The following is a 27,488-nucleotide window of genomic DNA, read 5'->3' as shown; positions in this document are numbered from 1 at the left end:
CACGTGGCCCGCACATGGCCCTCTTTATGTGTTCGTAAGCTACCTAGGCATGACTGGTCTAAAGCATTGCTTTCGTGAGGCCCTCCGTGGAATCACTATGTGTTGAAAAATAACCATGAAAAAAAACTGTTTAATATTGGCGTCACAAACTTTAGTTATATTGGAATTCTGGAACTGAATCTACCGAAACGGACCACGTATAAGATTAAAAAAATGTTTCTTTGAAATACAAACCTTCTCTAGCAGTTTGTGCAAAGTCCCCTCCCCGCCCCCCTCCGCTTTTACTTTATTCATTGATCCATCCCATGCTGTACTAAACTGCATGCCTGCGGCCTATCTGAGATGAGTGTGAGACCCCTTGTCTATGGGATACATCTGTATTTAATCGCGCTATCTTCGGGAACAGCTCGAGTTATCTTGCACTTCGTGCACGATCGATCCACTTTACTCTGCAGTGTGCACTGCGCTGACCTAGCAGAAGTTCTAAATTCCAAGAAAGAATGCATAAAAAGCGTACCTAAATAAACGACACGTGAAATTGAAGGTTGATAGTGTTGCCCCGCCGCGTTGGTCGAGTGGCTAAGGTACTCGGCTGCTGACCCGCCGGTCGCGGGTTCGAATCCCGGCTGCGGCGGCTGCATTTCCGATGGAAGCGGAAATTTCGTAGGCCCGTGTGCTCAGATTTGTGTGCACGTTAAAGAACTCCAGGTGGTCGAAATTTCCGGAGCCCTCCGCTACGGTGTCTCTCATAATCATATGGTGGTTTCGGGACGTTAAACACCACAAATGGACCAATCAATCAAGGTTTATAGTGTTACACGGAAGATATGTAGTTCAACCAGACAAATTAACTTTTATTAAGGTGGTTTCTCAGCATTACCATATAACAACCTCTCCCCCCCCCCCCCATCCCCGCAATGTGTGCCGAAGATATAGCTGTTAACTGCAAAGGATTCTGCAAGACGACCTGAGCGGAGCTCCAGTGGTAACGTGCGAGAGGACTTGGGGATCGAGAAGCACCGTCCACCACTTATGAGGAAGAGCTTTATTCGAGGCGAGCTCGAGCCGGCACACACTGATGATGATATCTACAGATGAGGAAATTATACAAATGATGATGACACGTCCAGTTGATAAAGAAGAGTTGGTGACTGTGCTCACAATATTTAAAACCAGATAACGCCCGCTCAGATGTTTCTGATCGGTCATTTCTACGTGGGGATCGTGCTCAATTACATAGCACGGATTACTTTCGACAGCAAGACGACGGGTGCCCGGTTGCTCTTTTCTCTGCGAGCAACAGTCTGACGCACTTATCCACCGAAAAAAAAACACAAGAAAACTAGGAGAGAAACAAAAAAAAAACAAAGGAGCGCCAACGTGATTGAAAAAGATTGTGCTTTGTCTTGCGCATCAGCGCCTGTGCTGCATGCGAGTTGCCGAAGTTGGTCGCACGGGTTTGAACAGTTCTCCAAACCGTGATGCAAATGTGGGCGACAGCTGCATTTGTGATGCTGGACGAAAATGCTTGAGAAGTAAATAAGACAGCGTGCCGTGGCGCAGTTTTTTCTTCTTTTTATTTGGCAATGGGCTCGTCGCATTCCTTTTCCCGCGGGGGGGGGGGGGGGGGGCGCTAGGTGGAAAACCGTGGTTTTCCTATTCCAGAAGAGAGATCCATCGAACACCAGAAACCTGTAGGAATGAGTAAAAAAAAATTGAGCACGCAGTTGCGACTCAGCTGAATATTTTGACAGCCAGAGGAGGCGTTGTGGAGGCCTTGGACGTCCCCCCTGCTCCCCCCCCCCCCCTTTTTTTTTTGTTCACTTCGGGGACGTGCGACCGAGTGCCTGAGCCCGAGTACCCCGGCCTTTTCCAGCGCGTCTTCCCCCGCAGCTGGCCGTTCGCAAGATTTCGCCTGCGTTATTTTGTCGGCGCCAGAGAGAAACGCATTTCTGCGGGTCGTCGGGCGTTGCGAAGAACGCGCAAAGAATAAGAAGAAACAGAGAGATACGGCTGTTTATGTGCTCGCATGTCGGCGCTGCGAGCCGCCTCCGGTGTAGGTGCGCGCGTCCGCCTAAGCGCACATTGACTCGAGGCGGCTTTCAGCGATACGGCACGTCTCTTGGCGACCGCGACGCTGTATCTGCTTTCACACCGAAGGGGGGGGGGGGGAGAGGCTGTACTTAAAGGGACGCCGCTTCGGACACAGCCGTGCCGCGCTGTAGCTTTTACGCATTCGATGCCGGTGCAGCTCGCGTTGGCTCGGCGGCGTTCTCTTTGTTTTCTGTGGTGTCATTTCTCGGTCGCTCTGGCACCGGCTTGATGTTGCGTGTGATGAATGTAAACAGGATTGGCTGCGCACCGCCGCTGACGCCGTCGCGTGCACGCTTTTGCGAGAACCCGAAGGCGACAGTGGGTGGCGGCGGCGTGTGACCGTTTCCATTTTAAGGCACCGGTTTGTGGCCACTAGCGGGCGACCTCGCTTTCTGCGTGCGCTCGCCGAGACCCGCAAGCGTGTTGCGCCAGTGCACACGGAAGGGGCGGCCCTGCAAAGGAAGCACATTTTTTCCAGCTGTTCTTCGAGGGGGGTCGTAGGCCAGTTCTTGGAAGGGTAAAAAGAAATTGAAAACAGTGAGCTCGGAAGAAAAAAAAAAAACAAAGACTCGGAAGGAATGTAGAACGGTGCGTGTAACAAAATTTGTTGGCTGAAAGAAATTGAAGAATATCAGCTTAGGCTGCGGGGCTGAGTCTGTTATAAAAATAAAAAGGGAAGCATCTGGAAAGAATCTTCTCAGTGGGACGTTGGGGCTCCTCCTTCTTTGACATGTTCCACTGGCACTTTTCTCACTTCACCGTGCAACTAATTTTTAACACTATATCTTCGGGTTTCGCGCTACGCGTTCCTTTGATTATTTTTAGCAAACTTTCGAGGTAAAATTCGTGACGTCCTCACTGGCCGGCAGCTTGCTGCCGCGAAGTTCAACGCATTTCTGAGAATATTTTCACTGTAGACGTTTCGAAATTAATCTTCAGAGTTATTTTTCTTCAAACTGCACCGAGTCTTCCAAGAATTATGTCACTTACTTGATACTTTAGTTGGGAACGAGAAAAAGTAAACGCGCTGAAGAAAAGACACGTAGATTGCACAACCCAAGGAGTGCTCGGCTGTAGCTTCATGCAGTCGTCGAGCTGTGTCATCTTGGCGCAGGTTTTCTTGACGGATCGATTACCAACTTCATTTGCAGGCTACTGCTAGATTGGTATGTACTTCCACTTCTATGTCTTGGGTCACAGGGAACGCCTTAGAGTTATTTTAAACTATTTTAAACCCTCGTTTCGTACAATGCCGATGTTGCGTAATGTCAACACACGTTTACTGAGCTCAAAGAATGGAATGCTCTGACCATTCCCTGCGTTTGTTCTGGAATGTTCCGGCAAGATGTGGCGTTGGTACTACAAATCCCTGCCGGTACTCGCAAAACTTTTTTGTAGTCTCATTTCACTCACTGGGTGTCACGAGCTAAACGCAATGTCAACTTCAGCATATTATTCTTTAAATATCTGATTCACTGTTGTATTTTTCTCGGACGAAGGCCATTATTGCTCCGTGGAAAAATGGTGTTTCTTAGTAGTTCAGTCCATTTTGATTAGTTTTGTTTTTCTGTATAGCAAAAAAGAGCTCAGCTAAAAAAAAGGAATGTTTTAGAACTTACGCATTTTAAGTCGTCCTTAATTTAATAGCACTAAATTAGCCAATCTTCAATTTTTGGGAAAGTTAACGTGCGTGGAGACGAAGTAAATAGATAGATTGAACTTCCCTTTTTACATATGTACATCGGGAGATGTGCTCTTTACTACTATTACATGAATGTTCGTAGACTAGCTAAAGGTTTATTTCGTCGCAAACGTTCTCGACAAGACACTCGTGTATTTTTCAGCGGCGCAATAAAGGGACCATAGGGAGCTGTTTGAATAGATGGTCATTTCAGGCCCCTTATTCTATTTTACATATTGTGGGTAATGCGGAAAATGCGAAATACCATTGTAGAGGTTCAATAGACGCTGAAGACACGATAGAGGGCTATTAAAAAAAAGTGAGTGGTACGGAATAAGTGCGGTTGGTGCGGTCAGTGGGACGAGCCATACAGTCGAAAGTTCTTAGAAACTGTGGTCCCGGGCTCGCGTTAAAAATGGAAATTACGCGCCGTGTCTTCTGAGTCGGGTGAAAAATGGCCGAGAAAAACAGTTCACGCCTCCCCACGGGCCGACCGCTGCCGCAAACTCATATTACGGTCATGTCCGCTCTGCTGCCAACTGCGAAGCGAACGCCGCCCACCGCGCGAACACTTCCCAGTGTGGAGCTCGGTGTTAAAATAAATTGCCTTGCTGGCTTCCCACTGGCTGGAGTCCGTTTAATTTCAAGTTTGCGTGGGGACGCGAGGCTCCACGAAACGCTTCACATTTGCAGCTCGACTCGTTCACTCGCGGTATTCCCGCAGCGGGTAGCTTCCGAATCACGAGCGTTCATACGAGGACTTTATGGCGACTGCGGCCAAGCGAGCCATGAAAATCCGGGAGTGCTTTTGGGGCAACTCGCCAGTGGCTCCGCGCACTGTTCAAAATGACGGAGGATTCTCTATTGCGGCGGGTTCGGTGCTGTCCCGAGCTGCGTACGTCAACCGCACTGCTTTGCTCGACGCGAGTGATAAATGCATTGTCTTCTGGCGAGCAGAAGACAGCTGCATAAACACAGCTTGAGTGAAGAGAACTCGTGGAAAGCCATTAATCCGGAAGCGTAGAAAGGCGTGCTTGGTTGCGAGCCTCTCGTAACCGTGAACCGCAGTCACATCCTTGATCTGTGGAATTGCTGTGCTTGGGCTGCGTCCACATCAACACGAATTCTGACGTTCACTTATCTGTATGCGTGTCACGTTTTGTTTGCTTCCCCCTCCTCAAAAAAAAAGAAGGAATAAAGCGTCATAAAGGTCAAAAAAGAGAAGGAATGAAGGCCAGTTCACCTAGAACTGAAATTATTTCATTTTCATAACTGACACACTAGTATACTTAATTTGAATATCTGTTAACATCTACAGCTCACGTTATAAACCAGAATCTTTATCGAATAATATTGATACCGGGCGCGTACGTCAGGCATGCAGGAAAAGCAGTTGATCTGTTACATTAGACTGGAAAGTTCTTTCTTACGCCGTACAGCGTAAAACTCACCGGCAGCCATTGCGACGCTTCTTCTTCCGGTAGGTGAGACAGTCTTGCGATTATAATTATAGTTTAAAAAATACCCAAATGTGTGCCACACATCATATGCAAACAGTAAAAGCCTAACCCGTGTATCTCAGAAAACTTGCCGCTTTTTCTGACCAGACTCTGCTGCGATATGTCCTTATTCATGGTTCGTCACCTTATTGTCACTCAAAATTCCGGTCTCACGTAACAGGGCGGCTGCCGTTCATAGGCGCCCGGCGTGCTCGGATTCAATATCGTCACAGAAATTCCATTGTGAATATCCGCAACTACGCAGATTTTTTTACTTCTCAAGTCTGCGTATGCCACGTGTGCCATAAATTGTGACGACCCACAATTCTTGTAGATAAGGTTAATAACAAAAATATCTAGAAATAAGTGTTTTTAGAGTTTGTTTATTTGCAGCAGGGTAGCTCAGCCTCGACGTAAAGTTCGAAAGCGAAGACGATGGATGCCTCGCTGTCATAGAATGCACATTATAAAGTTTCATGGCTATAGAGAACATCTATATACACTAGGTTTATTTCTGTGACTGTCCATAATGTATTGAGTTTTATGTGTGGCAACATATTTGCAGCGTCGTAAGAGTCACAAGGCTTCCTGTTGGTCTTTTTTTCTACGAGCACAATTTCACAAAAAATAAATTTTAGCACATTAAAAAAATTCATTTTGGAATCTTCCCTATCGGCATAACCAAACAATTATGCGGAATAGGTGAAAGCTCGAAAGCTAGTTTCAAGCTATAGGAGTAGAAATTTCTAAGTGTCCATGCCCAAAACCATGTTATAATGATAAGGTACAAGCTAATGAGGGACTATGGAATATATTTTCACCACACGAGGGCTTTTAACGCTCCTATAAGTAACCACACGCTTGTTATCTTATTTGTATTTCATTGAATTGCGGCCGTTAAAAAGAATAAAAAATCTCAATATCCAATGCCGATAGACCACAGAAGAATCTCTTCTATCAGTTCATTAGTTTTACTAGTTTATTTTATTGCAATAGCAATTGAAGGGCGTGCTTTAAAGGTCATCGCCCCGCTCATAGGAATCCATGCATGCCTCCTACCTTTATCACCTGTACTTTATCCTATAGGACGTGGTCACCCGTGCGTGTGCGCTTAATTGTGATGGTAACGGTTTGTATGTCTTGTGATTTCAACGCAAAGTTTGCATTTAAGTTACTAAGCGCATGCACGTTACTTCGCTAGGTATACGGCGGCCACGTTTGCGAAAGGAGTGGCTGCTCAAACACAGTAACATCTGTGACAGTTCCTACTTCCCGCTCGTCCTGTGCATACCAATGCGTTCGTTTTGTGCGTCCTTTTTTGTGCTTGAGCAGCGCATTTCGAGCGCCAAGCGGTGACAATTGTTAGTTCACCGCTCGTGTTGTGTGCGTTATTTTTGTGTGTCCTTTTTTGTGCTCGAGTAGCACTCTGGAAATTTTGAACTTCTACTTGCCGCCTTTCGCGTGACATTCTAATTTGTTGCTCTCGCATTCATTGCTTTGCCCTTGCGGCGAAGCTGTGACCTTTTTTTTTGATGGAACCTTATGAAAAGAATAAGCAGAGGGTGATGAGAGAGTGTGACACCCGAAAAGACATCGAAGCTAACCCTCTTTTAGTTTTTAACTGCTGCCGCTGTGGTATCATTTCGGTTAGTAAAATCTAGAACGTGATTCAGGGTTTTCATTTCAGCTCTTGTATTCTAATGCTCTTTTTGTACCTCTCCTACACTCCCTCTTAACCTTTTTTGTGTTTTACAGAATCATTGGGCTGCACCACTTTGAAGCACAATATTTGTGCGTTTCGGATGTAAGCAATGGTCGCTAAAATGGAATATTATGTTGCTGGTTCTAAATCTCAAAAATAAACAGCCAGTACTGTTACGCTTGCTGTCAGACCAGTGAACCAAGGTAACATGATAATTTTCACTGCGTTCTCTCTGTTCATCCAAGTGTTTATCTTTGCGTAGCTAATTTTTATTTTTCGTATTAAAAACTTCTTATGATTGTTTTCGTGCCTGGTAGCTCAGGTGTTTATGTTTATCATACTTGACGTTACAACTTCTCGGTAATATTTCCAAACGACTCCCCCTGAAAAGTGCGTTCTTAGTTATTTGTGATCGTAGCATACAGCTGGGTTGATGAGTGTCAAACCATCATGCATTTTTGTTTGCAATATTCTTTCTTTGCAGTGCAGGGTTGTTTACAAAAAAAGAACTTACAGGAAATTGAAAATTTGTGGTAGCTGATAGGTTAGCTACTGCTTGCACTTATAATTAAAAACTTGAAGCAAATTAAAAAAACTAATATAATAATAAAAGGTAATGAATAAGCAGTTAGGCTCATATGATGTTGTTCATGTGACATGAACGAAGTCAGTATGACTCGCTTATATCTTTAGGCTCAATGAAGAAGTCAAACCATCATGTATATTTCGTTGCAAGATTCTTTTTTTGCAGTGCAGGATTGCCGTACGGGCAAATAGAAAATTGAAAATTAGTGGTAGTTGATAGGTCAGCTACTGCTTGCACATATAGATAACAACTTCAAGCAAATTAAAAAAAACAAAGTTAATATCAAAAGTAAATGAATAAGCCGTTAGGCTTTTACAGTTTTGTTCATGTGAGATGAACGAAGTCAGTATGACTCGCTTATATCTATGGGCTCAATACCGATCTAAACCATCATGCATTTTTGGTTGCAAGATTTTTTTCTTTGCAGTGCAGTGTTGCCGTACAGGCAAAGCACGCTTTACAGTAAATTGAAAATTGGTGGTAGCTCATAGGTTAGCTACTGCTTTTTTCAAAATTTCAAAATTTCAAGCAAATAAAAAATGTAATAATAAAAGTAAATGAATAAGCAGGTGAGCTCTTATGGTCTTGTTTATGTGAGATGAACGAAGTCAGTATGACTCGCTTATATCTATAGGCTCAATACAGATGTCACACCAATATGCATTTTTTGTTGCAAGATTATTTCTTTGCTCATCGTGGTTGTCGTACAGTAATGATAATCTTTAACGAATAATATTGATACCGAAGAAGAGGTGCTGTTTTTGTATTCTGAGTGCATTGCGTAACGGTGATTTATAGTCCCCTTGTCTTTTATTTTAAAATGTATCCCTCTGTCGCCATGCTCATATCAACAAGTGCTGTATTCCCTCAAATTTACCTCGCCCTGTATAGCCTAAAATGTGATCTCATTTATATATATATATATATATATATATATATATATAGTTTTTCGTTGTTCTTGCACTGATCCTGTCTGTGAACTGTTCGTTACCTGTCTGTACCATTCCGATTCCTCCCCCCCCCCCTTACCCAATGCCCTGTTCTGGGGCCTGTAAGGTTTTTTTTGAATAAAGAATAAAGAAAAGTACGCTATACAGGAATTTGAAAATTGGTGGTAGCTGATAGGTTAGCTACTTCTTACACTTACAATTAAAAACTTCAAGCAAAAAAGCAAATGTAATAATAAAAGTAAATGAATAAGCTGTTGAGCTCCTATGGTCTTGTTTATGTGACATGAACGAAGTCAATATGACTTGCCTATATCTATGAACTCAATGCAGATGTCAAACAATCATGCATTTTTGGTTGCAAGATTTTTTTTTTTTTTGCAGTGCAAGGCTGTCGTAGAGGCAAAGCACGCTTTACAGTAAATTGAAAATTGCTGGTAGTTGACAGGATAGCTACTGCTTACACTTATATTTAAAATTTTGAACAAAAACACAAATGATATATTAAAAGTAAATGAAGAAGCAGTTAAGCTCCTCTGGTCTTGTTTATGTGACATGAACGAAGTCAGTATGGCTTGCCTATATTTATAGACTCAATGCAGATGTCAAACAATTATGACTTTTTGGTTGCAAGATTCCTTCTTTGCAGTTCGGAGTGGTCGTACAGGCAAAGCACGCTTTACAAAAAATCGAAAATTGATGGTAGCTGATAGGTTAGCTACTGCTTGCACTTGTAATTAAAAACTTCAAGATAAATAAAAAAACGAATGTAATAATAAAGGTAAATGAATAAGCAGTTAAGCTCTCATGGTCTTGTTCATGTGACATGAACGAAGTCAGTATGACTTGCTTATATCTATAGGCTCAATGCAGAAAGAGGCCTATCTCGATCGGATGCCCTTTAAAGGTACGAATGTGCAACAACTGTACTGTAATTTTAGCTATTATAATTTTTTATCAATGCTGTAATAATTTAATTATGACACAATTTTGTAGTATTACTGTTGACAGTCTGTACAAGTGCGCTAAACATGCAGTTGAACGACTTCTATATCTCGGCTTCTATGCTTTTTTACTTAAGAAGCGAGGAAAAACAAGGAAATAGACATTACGGCTGTCCTAAAGCCTCTTTCATTCACAGTGAAGAATGAACGTTTTTTGTACAGTAGTTCGCATTCAATGCTGTGAAAACTCGACCAAAACAGTGATGGAGTTGTGATCTGGTTCTGTATTTCTGCAGGCGTCTAAGTCAAGTTCGGCACCATAAAGTATAGTTACTTCAACAAAATTTACAGCAAAAGATATTACTTGTTGACCTTAAAGAAGGAGAATGTCGAATGGTGCACATGGCAGGTGACAGGTCTGAGTTCTGCTTTTGATTCTCCGGCGAACATTGCCGACGTTTTAAGTACTTGCACCTTTAGAATACCAATTACTCTTTCATAGCTACTGATGCCGAAGGTAAATTCAGCGAGACTGCGCGTAATTGTTAAGTTAATCCCTATTGTACACACGATGCTGAAGTTCAACCTCTCTGACCCGTCTATTCTATGCTTCCGTTTAACATATGATGACGGGCTTCATAAAAAAAAGGAGTGTAGATAAAATGCTCGTTATTTAAGCCAGCTGCGTTATTTTAGGTCATATTACACAATCATAACATAGCTGCTGTACGACCATTGAGTAATGGGGCACATAAAAAATGAATTACAAGCGGACAATAACGATGGTGCCAGCGTGACGCCTCTTTAGGAACCTTAATCTAAATAATACGCACTAATCCTTTTGGCAACAAAGTGTCATTCCCTGACAAACTTTTGTGCTCATTTCCCTGCTAATATAGTCTATAGAAACGTCAATCACTTTTTTGTGTATTGAAAAAACATGCTAGTTCTACATTTATCCATTAAAAAGTTTTCAAAAAACCAAAAGATGCATTTTACATCCTCTGTGCGTGAACATGGTTTGACTATAGGTTTTGTTTCAGTTTTTCATTGCAGGCATTAAAGCACTAGAGGTGGATAAAAATGTTGAATTCTCTACAGCCACCCGGTTGCCTTCCTTTGTCACATCGACGGGCTCGCGGCTCGATGCATTCAGTTCGCAGAATGTCTTAAGGAGACAAAAGGAAGCGCATTGTTGTACCGCGAGTCGGGAACGCCGCCACTGGGTAGAAAGATCGAAGTCAGCCGGAGGCTGCTTTGTTGCATACCTCTAGTGAGTCGTGCTGGCTTCGCTCTAAGGATAAAGATGCAGCGAGGAACGTACAGAAAGAAAAAAGTGGAGGGTGGGCACTTTCCGGTAGCCTCTGCATAATTCAGGGGCTCAACAATAGTGCGCGTAACACGATATATGTGCCTAACCGCTCGTGCCTCCACCATCCTCGGCGGGGGCTATTAACTCTTTATTCTTGAACCAAAGTACCCGGCGAAGGAGCTGTGCCGGCGTTCCGTGGGGCTGCGCAGCTCTTGTAAGCGTCACGTTGATGTGCGAGCGGGCTGTAATCAAGAGGTGCTCAAACCACGCGTTGTCCTCCGCAGACACCGCGGGGAGGCCAATGGGGCGTAATAATTGTCGGCAAGTTTCCCACTCTTGCATTTTCTTGCTCGAAGAGGATTCGTCTTGGCTGGGAGACGCATCAGTGGTGCACCAGCAGCGCCGGCGTGGTAAGCTCGAACAGCAAGCGGCATTTGTCTGCGTCACTGAGAGGCCTTGCGGATGACATAAATAAAGGAAGCGCAGTAAACGAGAGCAACCTTGTCTAGGATATGCTTCTATTTGAGGCGAGTTGTACGTGTTTCCGTGTTTGGGGTTGTAGCTTCCCTGCTTGTTTTTTTTTCAAGGTAGGAGACATGTGTGTTCAGCGGTAAAAAAGAAAAGAAAGAAAACAGGGCCCATAACGACCAGTTCATTCGAGATAGCCTCCTCAAGCAGACTGAAAAAAAAGTTGGCGATAAGGAGACATTGAAGAAGCAACTGACCGAAAAGCACTTACTGAAAATAATAGCTTGCTGAGTGGAAAGTGCGGCAAGCACGCTACGTTGCTTTTGAACTCGAAAACCTTCAGATGTAGGCAGTCGGTGGCCATTCTAAACATCTTTAGCGGACCCCGCTTGCGGTTTGCCGTTCGCATGGGGTATATAATTTAATTTAAAAAATCAGACGATGCTAAAGCATTTGTTCATTTAAAATAGGAGCTACTTCTTATATACCCCATGAAACCAACATGTTATAGTCATTCAAAGGATCTATGCAACTGTGCTCTTGAGATTAGAGGCAGAACTGCTGTATAAGAAACAGATTCTGAGTAATTCAATCTACTATCGTCATTACGCAGGTCTTGCCAGCGAGTGAGAGTGAGGAAAAAATGTCTTGACATAAATAAAATTATACACATTTGACCAGTGCTAGCTGGTGAAGCTGCCAATAAGCTTTGTAGTCGGTAAGAGTAATACTGCAGGCAAGAAAAACATTCAAATACCAAACAAAATTCAGCAGATTGTTTGGAATCGACATTATACGAAGTATGCGGCGGAAGGGGCTTATGGTGTAGTTTTTTATTGAGCAAAACGTTATGAAATTACGCTAAAAATATGTATATAGGGTAAACAGTCGCATATGTTTCATGTAACAAGTTTTTTACAATTGCGTAACGATGCCAACAGCCGTACATGTATTAGGAACACCAGAAGTGGTAAGTTGACTAGCACTTGTGCTTGCGAGGATTGTAGCCCTGGCCAGTGCGTCGTTGACCAACTTCAGTGGATGGCGTTTAAGTGTATAATTTACGTTAACGCGACATCACGCCTGTATGATAGGAGTATATATGTATTGTTTACAAAATTAGATAGCAAGCACTTCACCGCAACTGACATTTCACCAAAATATCACCTGCGCAGGGTCTTTTTCGAAAGCAGTTTTGAGACCTGGCATAGCTCTGTGGTAAAGTAGTTTATTGTCACGCAGAATGCTGGAGTTCGATTCCCGCTGGAACCCAGATATTGATTCTTTGCATTCGTCGGGTCAACGCTGCAAATGTAGATTTTTCTTAACGCTCGCACATTAAATTTATCAATGTCTGTTCCGGCCGTTTCTCGGTAGATATGCACTGTCCAACACCTGTGGCACATACCCGCATACCATGGCCCGTGGTATACGGGTGTGTGACACACGTGTCTGGAGGAAAGGGTTTTACCACGGGCGCGACAGTATTTTCAGGTTATTCATCTGAAGACCCGAGAGTCGTAATCATCAGACCATCTTACCTTCTCATACTATTATTGGTCTACTCCAAGTTAAGTAGGTAATCACGAGAACACCCAGACGTAGGCGGCTAGATAGATAGATGGATACGTAGATACATACGCTCAAAGGGCTTGCGGTACGCTAAGTATACGTCGTATTTGTTACGTATTTGGCAAAACAAGCACCTATGTGTCTCATTGAAATGCGATAGCTTGCGCATTTGGCTCGAACGCCTCTTCACGAAAATGTAAAACAGGATACGTTTGCATTGTTGCTTCAGACTTATACTTTGAGTTTAACGTATATTGTAGAGAAGTATTCTCGGCTGCTCTTTCTGCCATTCATGTTGACATCATCGCTACCGAACAGCGAGAGGATAATTGGATCGCCCCGCTGATCGATTTGCTTTCTCATCCATCCGCAACGCCATCCACGCGTGCCTTGCGTCGTCGAGCTCACCATTTCGCCATCCGTGACGGCCCTCTCCACCGACGGAATTACGACGCCGATGGCCGGCAGTGGTTACTCGTGATACCCCGCAGTCTGCGGTCGGAGATATGTGAATCATTCCATTCTAATCCGCAATGCGCGCACTCTGGGATATTCAAAACCTACCATCGCATTCGACAACGCTACTTCTGGCGCGGGATGTACCGCTACGTGCAGCAGTTCGTTCGTTCTTGCCTCGCTTGCCAACGCCGCAAACCGTCAGCACACATGTCGCCAGCTGGTCTGCAACCGTTACCTTGCCCTGACCGTCCGTTTGGGTGCATAGGTATCGATTTGTATGAACCACTTCCTCTGACTTCGGCTGGTAACTGCTGGGTCATCGTTTCCATAGACCATTTAACGCGGTACGCCGAAACCGCCGCTATCCCTGCGGTTACTGCACGCGATGTTGCGTCCTTCCTGCTGCATCAATCCATACTGCGCCACGGAACACCCCAAGACTTTCTCAGCAATCGAGGCCGTGTCTTGTCGGAAGTCATCAAAGCTATTTTGACGGAGTGCCATTCTGCAGTCCACCGCAAAACTACTGCTTACCACCCGCAGACGATTGGTCTCACCGAACGCTTTAACCGCACCCTTGGCGACATGCTTTCAATGTACGTCGCCGCCAACCACGCGAATTCGAATAACATATTGCCCTTCGTCACCTACGCCTACAACACTGCCCTGAGAGCACGACCGGTTTTCCACCTTTCTTCTTGCTGTACGGAAGGCACCCGTCGCACACCATCGACACGATACTCCCGTACACGCCGGATCCATCTGAGTGTACGCCTATTTCCGAGACCGCCAGGCTTGCTGAAGAGTGTAGCGAGCTTGCCAAGACGTTTACGACGCATGAGCAAGAGCGGCAGAAGAGTATTCGTGATGGCTCCACGGAGCCCACGTTCCTTTCTGGTTCTCTTGTATGGCTCTCAATCCCGACCTCTGTAGCTGGCCTTTCTTCCAAACTACTCCCGAAATACGAAGGCCCCTACCGTGTCATCGAGCGCACATCTCCGGTCAGCTATCTGATCGAACCAATTGAACAATCTGCGGGCATGCGCCGTCGCGGGCGCGACATAGTCAACGTGGAGCGCATGAAGGCTTACTATGACCCGCTCATAGTGACAAGCTGTTATGTCGCCAGGCGGCTCCCTATTCAACCCCGGGTAATTGTAGAGAAGCTTCTGAACACTGAAATAGGTTGAACTCTCAGGTGCCTTCTAGTGGGTCTACCAAAAAAGGATGCCGCTCGCGCTGAGAGCCCGTTCTTGGCCGTTACTGTCACCATTGTGTATGCTCGCTGTGTACCGGCTAATAAACGCCTTAACAGTATCAACATTCAAATTCCGGAGTCCTCTTAAGAAAGGTCCAATTACTTAACATAAAGCTAATAATTTAGCCAAATGAAATGCAAATATGCAAATACGACGATGTAAAGTGGATGTAGTTGTAATACATGAGCTGTCGAAAGCAGCGAGATCACCGGGGTTCACTAATAGAAGTTCCTACGGTAAATGTTATCGTTCTTAAGCCCTTGAGGCTCATATCAAGCGAAGTTATCTGCGAAATTCGCGGAGGGAAGGGATATGCTGGTGAGCCGGTGCTTAAGATTTCATTATCAACAAGCTCCAACTACTTTAGAGGCAGCTACGCCATTGTCATTTTTTTGTTGAGCCTCCTTTGTACTAAGTCACGGCAAGATTTTCGCTCAGCTCAGTGTTTACATATAAAGCAGCTTCACGGAGTAACTACTCATAGGCTCCTCTTGAAGCCTTTGTTAATCACACTGGCCGCTTCCAGCGAAGCTCCCATTCAGCAGCCCAGCGAGCCTCTAAGTTAGCTTCGTCTCCGAAAAAGCGCGCCTCAGAAGGATAAAAAGAGTAAACAAAGTTTGCGATGCGCCTTGAGCTACTGATTGCAAGAAACCGCACGCGAGAGTGCCAACGCAGTAACGCATTCAAGAAGGTCGCTAGGGTCAAGAAGCAGACAGAGCTTCACGAAGTTCAGTAACGACATAAAAAGTGTAATTGAGGAGCTGAAAATACATGCTAAAATAACAGGAAAAGTCGAGAGGCTTTATAATTTTCCATTTCAGCTTGGAGCGCTTCATACTTAATCCCACTTCGCCTCGTTCCTGATAGGAGAAGCTTTGATATCTACTCTGTCCAGGGGTGCGCCTCTTTCTTACACTAAAGTAGGATGTGTGGAGACGAAGCTGCTTATAAGCGCAACGAAAGTACAGACTAAACAACAACGCAGAAAAGGAAAGCATGATTCCAACTAAAATAGAGCTTATCTACTTGGACCTCCTGAGAAGAGTTCTCTCGACCGGCTGCTTTGTCCATGTGCTCTCCGTAGTCCATGCTGTGCTCGCCGAGTGCCAAGAGCAATGGGCGTCTGGACTGGCCATGGCTGTGGCCTCCAGAGTAACACGAACAAAAAAAATTTATTCGTCCTGCTAAAAACGAGGGTGAACGTAGCTAAGCAAGAAATGTAGCAGTAATAATGTTTTGTTCCTTGGGCGTTCGTCACAGCTGCACAGTGATCCATCTTTTATATCGAAATCGTTGGCCATTTGTCCTAGGTTTGTGTATTAACACAACCAAACTTGGTGCAATGGTGTTCTTAATGAAAATACACTGAAGCGCAATGCTCAGTATGATATTTTTTGTGTTTTAAACTAGATTTTTTTTGTTTCAAGTTTTATATTATAATGAGCATGAGCCGGGACATGTTAAGGCTCCTGAATTCCGTGTAGTGCACTGCAACTCACTCGCATAATACGGTATACATTGGACGAGCTTCGCTATCTTTATTCGGGGTTCAAAACTACGGATGAGTCGGTAGACTATTGGTGATTCATGTCAGGTATTGCAACTTAACATGTTTGATGTGGGCGCGCTTGTAGCCCAGCAGAATAACGTCTCCTTTAATCTCTTGGACTCGCTTGGGTCTTGAACCGTTATCTGTGCTAGAAATTGAACATACATAAACTTATACTTCTTCAAGAATATTTTCGAGCACACAGCCTAGTGAGGCCATTATGTCACATATAAAAAAAACTGCATTTTTCAGTGGCACCATGTTTTGTGTAAACGGGCTTCGGAATCTTAAAACTTAGGCAATATGTGTTGAGTATTTCTTATGCTACTGAAAAAATCGGTCTCCACGCCGCTCTAAACTTTTCTTTCTATCATCTGACATGTGCATGTGCATGCAAAGACACCACTTATAGCATGAATAATTTCGGCCTAAAGGATCAACCAAACGCTCTGTTTCTTTTTGTTCTATTTTACCATATCAACACAGCATCTTTAGAGCGCAAGTGTCATATTCATCGACTATGCTTGATGGTAAATAAATGAAAACACGCGACCGCCTATATACTTTTCTAAACGTTTAGGCCGTGTGAGCTATGTGACTATTAATGGCTAAGGTCATGTTCACCGGGCAAAAATAATGAACGATGAAGCAAGGCTTGAGCATGCTGTCAACCGTGATTTTATGTTCTATGCATCAAGATGTTTCTCGTGTTTTCATCAAAGGATTGTTGGTGCTTGTTGGGAACACATTTTTCAACATACGTTGGTCGGCTGGTCTCAGCATATGTTGCGGGACCTTCTATAGTTCATATACATATAGCGTAGAGTTGTTAGATCTGTTTCTTTACGCAAAAATTTTTTAAGGTTAACTTTCTAATCAAGATGATTTTATTCTAATTTCATAAACACACGAGTTTCGTACAAAGAGGCGCGACATAAATCATATTTTTCTTGCGTAACGCAGGATTCTCTGAAAGGATTGTTTATTCACCAGCAAGCGAAAAGGGTGCTTCTTACACAGCCATAGTACTGTAGCGAATAGATTGACGAAAAGTCGCTTTAGTTCCTGTGCGCTGCATTGAAGAATGAATCCGAACTCGTTATGTCTGGTAAACACATATACATTGATGAATGAAACTGATTGCTGGCGACAATACACAGAGAGACACAGGGATCCCATACACGTACGCTACACGGATACACGCAGCCTCTAGATACAACAGTGACTTGCTCAGGGCAGTGTAATCGTCCATCGCACAGCCGGCCAGTGGTAGGTAGACCTACTCGGTAAATGACTGGGAAGTGGCGGCGTGGCTTGATAAGCAGCTAGTAGCCTGTCGGCACGTCACGGTACCTCATGACGAACAGCCGAGTGAGGTGGACGCCAACAAGCCCAGGAACCAGCCAAGAACTGGACAGAAGTCGTACGCAGGTACGCAAGCGTCCACAAGAGCGCGACCCGCCTGGAGGCTGCCCAGCGGTTCTCCCGGGTAGCCCTCACCAGCCTGGATAGCCTCTCGAACGCCGTGTTCTTGCGAGCCCTGGCTGCTGCTTCCTCCTTTTGATGATGATGATCCTTGATACTCTGGCGCACGCCCACAAAGGGGGATCGGTCAAGAACCGGGCGGCAGGATCTTAACTAAAAGGCTTATGGTTTTTGAAACACAACGTAATTTTGGGCTCAAAAAATGTATAGAAAGAAAAGCCGAAAATCGAAAAAGGAGTTATCTGAGCAGGGAGCGATGCAGGCTATCGGATGCGATTTGAGACAGAGGTAATGGTGGGTCTAAAATGACACACACACACACACACACGCACACGCGCACGCACACGCGCACACACGCACACGCACGCACGCGCACGCACACGCACACACACACACACACACACACACACACACACACACACACACACACACACACACACACATATATATATATATATATATATATATATATATATATATATATATATATATATATATATATATATATATATATATATATATATATAGGCAAATTAACATGACAATCGCTTTGTTTCAATTATGTATTCAAATACCGCAGAGCAGACATCCCTGTGGCTTGTGGGGTCTCGGCGAGGCGAACGAGCGCATCGCCACGCCACGCTCTTGGAGTGAACGGACACAGCAGACACGGTCGGTACAAAGCACACAACATACATACATTTATTAACTAATTTAGATTACGATATGGTTCACCGAATGATACATAAATTTCAATTAACACGCTACCATACAAACAACATAACGCAGTGACACACTAAACACACAATAACATGATACACACACACTAACACACCCAACACACTAACACATACCCAAGGCGGCGTCGCCAACGCCTGACTTTCAACGTGGGACCCCGGCGCGAAGCCCGCGGTGCCGAGCACCGGGGACGCACGCTACAGACAACCATTCGCGGCAGCCGCCACGCGCAGAAGAGGCTCGCTCAACTCTCGCCCACCACCAAGGCCTGCCTTCCGCCAGGGGCCACCGCCGGCGCTACCACTCTACCAACAGTGGTACTCAAAGCGAACACAACGCCATCTATCGCCCGGCGGTGGTCACCTCCGAAATAAAGCCTTGGGGCGAGTCACGTGAGCCACACGGCGCAGACAACTTCACAGGGGGGGGGGGGTCAGCACCCCCACAGGCTATAACCGAATTTAATGCTGCCAAACGACAAAATTACTGCCACATTTAATTCTAATCCAAATTTTTCAAGTGGAGCTACCAGGTATCTTTTCCGCTGATGAGAATATCGGCGACAGAACAAAAAGAAGTGATTTATCGTTTTTATTTCTTCGCGAGTCGGACATAAAGGTGACGCCTTTAGACCAACTTTATGCAATAATAATTCAGTTGCGGAATTTTGCAACGCAATCTTGTAAAAGTAACTTCCAAGTGCCGTGTTGCACACCACTGTCTATTCCAGCGGCATCTTAGATGTGCGAAATCTCGATATTTATCCAATGAGTAGCAGTCGTATTCATGCAAACAGAGGTTTCTAAACCTTATTGCTGTCGCGTAAGCCGTATCAGGCAAAATCGGGATAAGGGGACCGCTAAGAGATACTGTGGCTAGTGCATCCGCCATCTCATTGAGATATATGCCACGATGGCCTGGTACCCATAAGAGCTGTAGTTTTTTCAAGTTTGTCGGTATGAGTTGTCGAAACATGTGCATAAGTGTTAAGTTGAATCCGGAAGACAGAGCAGCACATACTGAAAAAGAATCTGTAATTACGACTGCTTCCGGTTCACCCAAAGGAAGTTTCCGTAGTGCCAGTACAATAGCAAATAATTCTGCTATGAATATTGGTGTGTAATCTGGGAGTCTAAACGAAAAGGACCAGTCAAGGGAACGTGAGAAGATACCTGCCCCAGCCTTTTCATTTGATACGGATGCATCAGTCGCAATTATGTTGTACATGTTCACGTGTGCCAAGTAATCCTGCAGCCGATCATTTAAATATTGAAATGGGATTCGCTTTGCGTTAGAGGGATAAATATTCTCAAATTCTATCTTAAGATCTAAATTAACGTTTCTTGTTGAGGAAATATGTTTGATTTTGACGTTCAGTGGTTCTAGCAGCGCTTGAACGAACAAGATCTGTGGGCAGTGGAATCGCGACCACCAAGTTTCAAAAAATAAGCTTGGTTCTTTAATAATAGCATAAAACGATGCTCTCTTGTGCACAGTGTATTGTTTTAAAAATGTTTGAATAGTAAGCATTTTGAATCTATTCCACAATGACGGTAGACGCGCTTCTATGTGTAACACATTGTTAGCAACAAACTTGGGCAGTCCTAGGCACAGTCGTAAAGCATCCCTTTCTAATAGTATTAGCGGTCTCATTTTATATGTCGCACTGCCCGAAAATAAGACACAGCCAAATTCCATGATAGGACGAATGTACATTTTATAGACCATTACCAATGTATTTCTTCGCAACCCCTTTTTTTATGGTGCTGAGCTTGCGTAACCACCCCATGGCTCGTGTTGCTTTGGACGCAATGTGATCAATGTGGCTTTTCCAATTTAACAAGCTGTTATATATGATGCCTAAGTATTTGAGTGAATCCACCTGGGGAATCTGCTCTGTGCCATACATCAACGAGATGTTGCCCAGATCCCTGAAAGAGAACGCTAGAAGCGCGCTTTTGTTTACGTTTAAAGACATTCCAATTTTTTCAAGCCATTCCTCTATCATGTTTAGGTAATTCTGTAATGTCTGATAAAGTAATTGCAGCTCACTGTTTGTCGCAAAGAAAGCAATGTCATCTGCATACCAATATAAATGAATATCACTATGTGTTGGAATTGAACTGAGGGAGATGTTAAACAACACCGGTGAGAGCACTGCCCCCTGTGGCACGCCACGGTATTGTCGATATCTGTTAGAAAAACAACCCCTTTTAAAGCAATAAAACTCTCTCTTCCTTAAAAACTCTGCTACCCATGGTGTCATGTAGTTTGGTAAGTCTGACATTTCCATCTGCTCTATTAATATTTTATGCTCCACTTTGTCATACGCCTTGTCCAAATCCAGAGTAACTAATGCACAATACTCTTTTCTATGCCTAGCCAACTGTATACGACTCTCCAAATGCGTGTGCGCACACCATATGGAGCATCCCGATTTAAAGCCGATTTGACTGGGGTTCAGTATTGATTTCTCCTCTATGTATTTTATTACACGTGCATTCAAAACTCTTTCAGTTAGTTTAACCAAATTAGATGTAAGAGAAATTGGCCTCACATTGTCAAGTGTATACCCAAGTACCTGTTTTTTAAGTATCGGCATTATTTTGGAAAGTTTACAATCCGCCGGTATCCAAGAGTTTTTCAAAGAGTAATTAACCATATTACAGAGTTCATGTGGGGAAATGTCATATAGTACTTTTATCGTTGCTGAGGTTACTCCATCTGGTCCAGGTGCTGTAGGAGGTAAGTGCCTCACTACACCCGCTAGTTCCGCTAATGTCACCTCATTGAACTCCTCCCCTGCAATTGGCATTACTATGTGTCTTGGAATTGTTGATCTGAATCTTTCTTCTAATCCTTTAGCAACGTTTTCTAATATTTCAGTGAGTTCGCTAGGCGATAGAATTGAAGAATCAATATTGTCTGATGGTGGTATCATTTTCTGGAACGCAAAAATCTAAAAAGCGCTTTTCTGTTGTATGGTTTTGAAAGATAGCTGAATTTGTTAGTGTCATAGTCATCTTTTGCTTTGCGTACTGTACGTTTAAAATCTGCTGCCACGTATTTATAGTCACACCAGTTTCTCGGGCACTGGTTGTGGATAAGTTGCTTCCACGCCGCTTTTCGTTTTCTATACCCCCTCATACAATCAGCGTTCCACCATGGGCTAAACGACCCGCCTGTGCCTGAAGTTATTGAAAAAGTTGACTTTTTTATTGCTCTTCTCAATACCGCACACACACTCATAAGCCCTAATGTCTTCCTGCATGTCCTTGCGAAGACCCAAAGTAGACTTTAGGTCTTTTTGTAAACGCTCATAATTTACAAACGAGCCAATTTTATCAGTTCAAAATATCCCGGGAAAGTTAATATTGAAGCTAATAGGAAGGTGGTCACTGTCTGTTGCGCAATCTAATGTTTTCCACGACGAAATGTTTAGTGAGGAGCTGGAAAAGGTCAGATCTATCGCCGACTTTGATTTTCTCCTAATAAAATTTCTCCTTTTGCCGTCGTCGCTACCACCACGCGCTCTTTTTATTCCCGCTACGTGTCGCATTTCAAGTCAAGGCAAGTCAAGTTGCTTGAAGATGTACGTGGTGCATTCCCACGCTGGGAGATTGTCCAATAACAAGATAGTATTCATGAAAGACTTCTTTAATAACAGGTTACAATTGTTCTATTGACGAGAAAGAAAGAAAAATGAAACAGGACAAATTTGATAGTGCAATATTCCTCCTCTTTCCTTTTTCACCTCAAGTACATATGGATATTTAGGCCGGCCTAGTAAAGATAAAAAACAATACAAAAGATGTTTCTCGATCTTTGATGATGAAACAGTCAACTCGGAAATAAAGCTGCGTATCAGCGAGCGGGAAATATCTTGGTTAATATAGCTGGCCCCGTACGTGAAATTATACATGTACACTTACAAGCTGACATTTGGAACACAATCAAAGCGAGAATCACAGCGTCAAGTGATGTAATTCACTTTTTGCTATGAATATATTTGGCAGTTTTAGATTAGCGGGCCAAATAATAGCGTTCACTGTGGTCTTCCGCTATTTGCATCAAAGGGAGTTAGCAAGAAGATAGCGTACGACGCTTGCGCAGTAGTGACAAACAATAGCGCAATGCTTTGCGTTCGTTATTCTAGAACTTTCTTATCACTATAAATACTAGCGATGGCAAGGTCTAGCAAACACTGATATCAGAACGGGATTTATAAGCAATGTCTATTTCCCCAGCTGGCAAGGACATCTCGCAATTTTGCTGAAACAAATAGATAAACACTCCCACGAATTGTGCAATTTATATTTCTCGCACGAGTGTTAAATTTGACTCATACCCATTGATTACAAGGGAACGTGAACTCGAGTGTAGCTCAGGATAAACAAACCAACCGAGCATTTCGAAATTTTATCACGAAAGGGACCTCCCTGTACATTTTTCTAGCTATACCACATGTTTTCGGCAACACCTATAAAATATCACAAGACTTAAATTTTCTAGTTTTGTCGCAGATATTTTTGAAAATAATTTTTTGTATATTCAATGACTACGTAGACCACAAGCAACTCTTCAGAGACTCGGAGGAACATTCACGCCACGAAGGCCTCACTTGCGTAACGTATCCAAGCTTTCGACGTTTGCCTGCAAAGTCCGTGCAAGTGACAAATAAACAGAACATTTGCGCGCAGGAATTGGAATGCCTTTATTTTACTATTGTATTAAAAAAGAATGCATGATCAGGCTTGACGCCATCCATTTACCTTCAAGTTTTAAGACGCAAGTTTGCTATGGTTGCAAAGAACATCGTCCATCTAATCATTGAAGCACAAAGGCGTGCTTTGTTCGCACGGTAATGACAATTGCGCAACCATTTTTTTTCCAAATCAAACAAGTACGCCATGGCCCCTTTATTCGCCCAGAACAAGTGATCTGCGTGAAATCTAAGAGGAATGGAGAATTTGCTTCTATGAGCGTGGCCGCTTGCATTATGGCTTTGATTTAAGCAAGCTCCATTTCTAGCTGCTTTGTATGAAGTATCGATAAGGTGTGGAAAACTGCCACGAGAGTGGAAGTTAGCCAATATCACGCCTTTGCACAAATCCGGCGTCCGTGATAATGTATCTAACTATAGACCGGTATCGCTAACCCCCGTTTGTTGCAAGACACTGGAACACATAATCTATTCTTGCCTTATAACACACCTTCAAGATAATAATTTTTTCACTCCGTCTCAACATGGCTTTCGCGCAGGCCTTTCGTGTGTTACACAGCTAACCGAATTCGTACATGACATCGCTTCATCATTCGACCAGGACATTCAATTGGAAACTGTATTTTTGGACTTCAAAAAAGCTTTTGATGTCGTCCCCCACAGTCTTTTGCTTCATAAGTTGTCGTTTCTTGGTATTCCTAAAACCCTCATAGACTGGATTAAGGATTATCTCAGCGGCCGCAAGCAATGTGTTGTGATAAATGGTGTGTCTTCTTCAACAGCTGATGTACTGTCCGGGGTGCCACAGGGGTCGGTCCTGGGGCCACTTCTGTTTTTGATTTTTATCAATGATTTTCCACTGGGTTTGAAATCAACAGTGAGGCTTTATGCTGATGATTGTGTTTTGTATTGCCCAGTCAAGTGTTTTGATGACACCACAGTACTTCAGTCTGACCTCGATAAGATTGTGTCTTGGTGTGCTCAGTGGCAAATGAGTTTGAACCTAACTAAATGTTTTCATGTGCAATTTAATAAAAAAAAGGTAGTATCCAGGTCTTATTACTTAAATTCCTGCGCAGTACAAAAGGTAGATCAAGTTAAGTATCTCGGCGTAACATTCACGGCAACACTAGATTGGACCAGTCACGTAGATTTAATCACAGCCAAGGCTTCGCGCTTAATTCATTTTTGCCAAAGAAATTTCAGAGACGCACCGCAAACACTCAAGGAAACCCTGTATATTACAAATGTGCGCCCAATTTTAGAGTGTGCTTGTGTTTCTTGGGACCCTCTCACGAATGTACTGAAATAAAAGTTGGAGAGGGTGCAAAAAAGGGCTGCTAGGTTTGTTACAGGAAACTATGATTTTAGAATAAGGTCTTCTGGAATTCTTCAGGCCTTGGGATGGGAACCCCTTTGTGGACGACGGAAAGTTCAAAGACTTAAATTTCTCTATAATATATATCACCGTAAGACTGGGCTAAATAAGGAGCGGTATTTAAAGACGCCTAGTTATATGTCCGAACGAAAAGATCACTTATATAAAATTAGAGAATATACCTGTCGATTGAATGTCCTTTAATACTCTTTCTTTCCAAATTCTATTAGTGACTGGAATGCGCTAAAAATACCAATAATCTCTGATTCTAATTTCCTAACAGCCATTGAAACAGCATTTTGAGCTGCTGAAATAACCCATATATTTAACGTTGGCTTTGTACTTCTCTTGGTTGTTGATTTTTTATATGTATAATTACTGCTTTCGTTGTATAATCCTGTGTTTCGTACTTTTGTTCTAATACTGTACTACAAGTGTTGATTTCTCCTGTATACTGTAATGCACAATTTATTTGCTTTTAATTTTGCTGTTTTGTATTCTATTTTCTACTGTAACCCCCCTACAACAATGCCCAATGGGCGATGTAGGTACTTGTAATAAATAAATAAATAAATAAATAAATAAATAAAAGCTGACTCACACTGTCCTGAAATTTGAAAAGGCTTATTTTGACGAGACAGGTAAGAAAGGCATGCCCCATTTTGCGTTCTTCCGTGTAGCTGAATGATCAGGAACTGCATGTATATCCATTTCTACGTTCCCCAGTTATTTTGTATAATTAAATAATAAATTTATTGCATTACTTTAATACCTTCGCTTCGGTGGTAAACATCCGCGGATCAAAAGAAGTTCAGTGAAACTGCCGTACCTGCAGCGATAGTACGCGTTCTAATGGTATCATCATCATCATCATCATCATAATCATCATCAACAACAACAACAACAACAACAACAACAAAGAGAGAAGGGAGCATGAGGTTTGGCAGCAAAACTTTAAGCCTGCTTTTTTCAACACAATTAATTGAATCCTGTGGCCTCCATGAAAACACAGCACCGCTGCTTCATTATGGTCAAAGAGTCCACGCACCTTCCAGTTTCGTTTGAATATAAGAATGCGCTATGTGTACCAACTCATTTTGTGTACAGCTTTGTTCGACTCAATGCCGCCATCTTTCAAAGCCGCTAAATGTCGTAGATTGCCCCGAAACTCGGCAAACAGACAAATGTATTCAGTGATTGAATTGTAAATATGCTTTGCTAAATAAACCTAGAAAAGCAGTAATATTTCGCAGCAAAATCAGCAGAATAGCAACACTAGGATGAAGATGCATTAGTGTAACTTTTTTTTTCTTGCCGGCAGAATTCAGTTTACGCTCACATGTTATAATAAAAATGCTAAAATGTCTGTTGTAGCCCTATATTTTCACATGTAGCAAGGCGCAACGTGCTGAAGTTTCTTGGGAAAGAAATTTAGCGAAGAGCAAGATAGGTAATTGGCACTAGAATGGTATGGAATGATTTTATTATCCACAATAACAACAACAGCAAAAAAGGGGTGGAGGTTAAGAAAGTGTGCTTAGGTAAGAGAAATGATACGACGAACGAGGTGATGGTAAAAAGCATGTGGGGAGTATGAAAGATGACCTTTATTTAGTATTTTACATAATTGAGAAAGGGCCACATTAAAAGGACGGACAGAACGTGAGTTTGCGCGATGGTAGGTGTTAAAATCTTGCGATAGTAATGGTGGATCATATTATAATCTATCACACGTGATCGACTCGTTCCCTCTAGTTTCTAGCCAACTATTCTAATTGGCTAAATTTGCATGACTAGAACTGCGCTTCGCGTGAATTACGAAACCAGAGGAGAGCTCCAGATAAAGGGTAAAAAAAGAAAGACCTCTCCCACACGACTTGGCAGCTGCAGCCTTCGACAAAAGTAATAAGCGGCCTCCCGTGCTCTCGACTGTAAACGGCTTTGCTGTCTCTTCAATTTACTTATGTAGTAAATGAAATGTTCTCAGAGCGTGGAATAAAGTATGGTGCCTTAAGTGAATCGAGGGATCAGAGGCAGCAGGGAGCGAAAGAAGTTTAGCAAGAAGAAAAGATAGACAGAAAAAGAAAGATGGACAGAGGGAAATGGCGTATTAAGTGAGAGCAAGGGGCAAAAAAAGTCAACGACATGAAAAAAAAAAAGCGCGGTCTTCCCGTCGAAGCTGCACAAACAGAGATTAAAGTTTAACGAACAGTGAATGGCAAGAAAATTGGATTTCCTGCTCGTCGGTATTTCAAGGCGCGGTACTTTTTATCTGGGCAGCCAGGAGTATAGGAGACGCGATATGGGCCGAGAGGGAAATGACATCTTGCCGCGCAGTCCGTCCGGGCGGGGCGGCCGAAAAGAAACTCGCGACTTTCCAGACTCGAAAGTGCCCACACACAGCTTCATTTTTTCTCTACACCTTCTGGACACGCCAAAAAAACAAAAACAACTGAGGCTCTGGAGAGCTGGTCTCGCTCGGTAAACAGGAAAGCGTGAGCCGCGTGTGGCGACGCTTGTCCGCGCTGCCTATACGTTTCCCCGCGCGACTCCACTAGCCCGTGGTGGGCGCGCAATAAGCTTCTGCGCGGCGTCGGTTTATCCTCTCGACCGGTCTCGCGATGCCAGGATTCCGGCGCAGATACACCCGATGCCGCGAGGCAGCGTTTTTATGAAAACCCACTCGCCTGGCCGCTTCACTGAAAGTGGCAACGGATGTGAAACGGCCCGCGAAGCTCGACGAAATAGAAAAAAATGAAAAGTGGCCACGTTTATAGAAATAACGTGTCGGACGAGGCTCACGCTGGATTCAACACTGTCGATACGCCTGGCTTATACTAGGTTCTTCGCCTAAACTTTCTTCGCTCACGCGCTCAAAAAAGGAACGGAAAAGAAAGAGAGAGAGAGCGATAAAAAGAAATGCTTCTTGTTTTTTAATTTTATTGCGAAAGCAATTATATGGACACTCTCGGTTTGATTTTGCCACCGGCGTCGGCGTCGCCATCACTGACCGTATATGTATACGTATCTACATATACGAAAATGCAAGAAAGAAAAAAAACACAAAAATACTCCGGCGCGCGGAATCAATC

The sequence above is a fragment of the Rhipicephalus microplus genome, chromosome X (assembly GCF_043290135.1).
Source record: "Rhipicephalus microplus isolate Deutch F79 chromosome X, USDA_Rmic, whole genome shotgun sequence".
Lineage (NCBI taxonomy): Eukaryota > Metazoa > Arthropoda > Arachnida > Ixodida > Ixodidae > Rhipicephalus > Rhipicephalus microplus.
The sequence above is the reverse complement of the archived record's forward strand: the minus strand, read 5'-3'. Positions refer to the sequence as shown.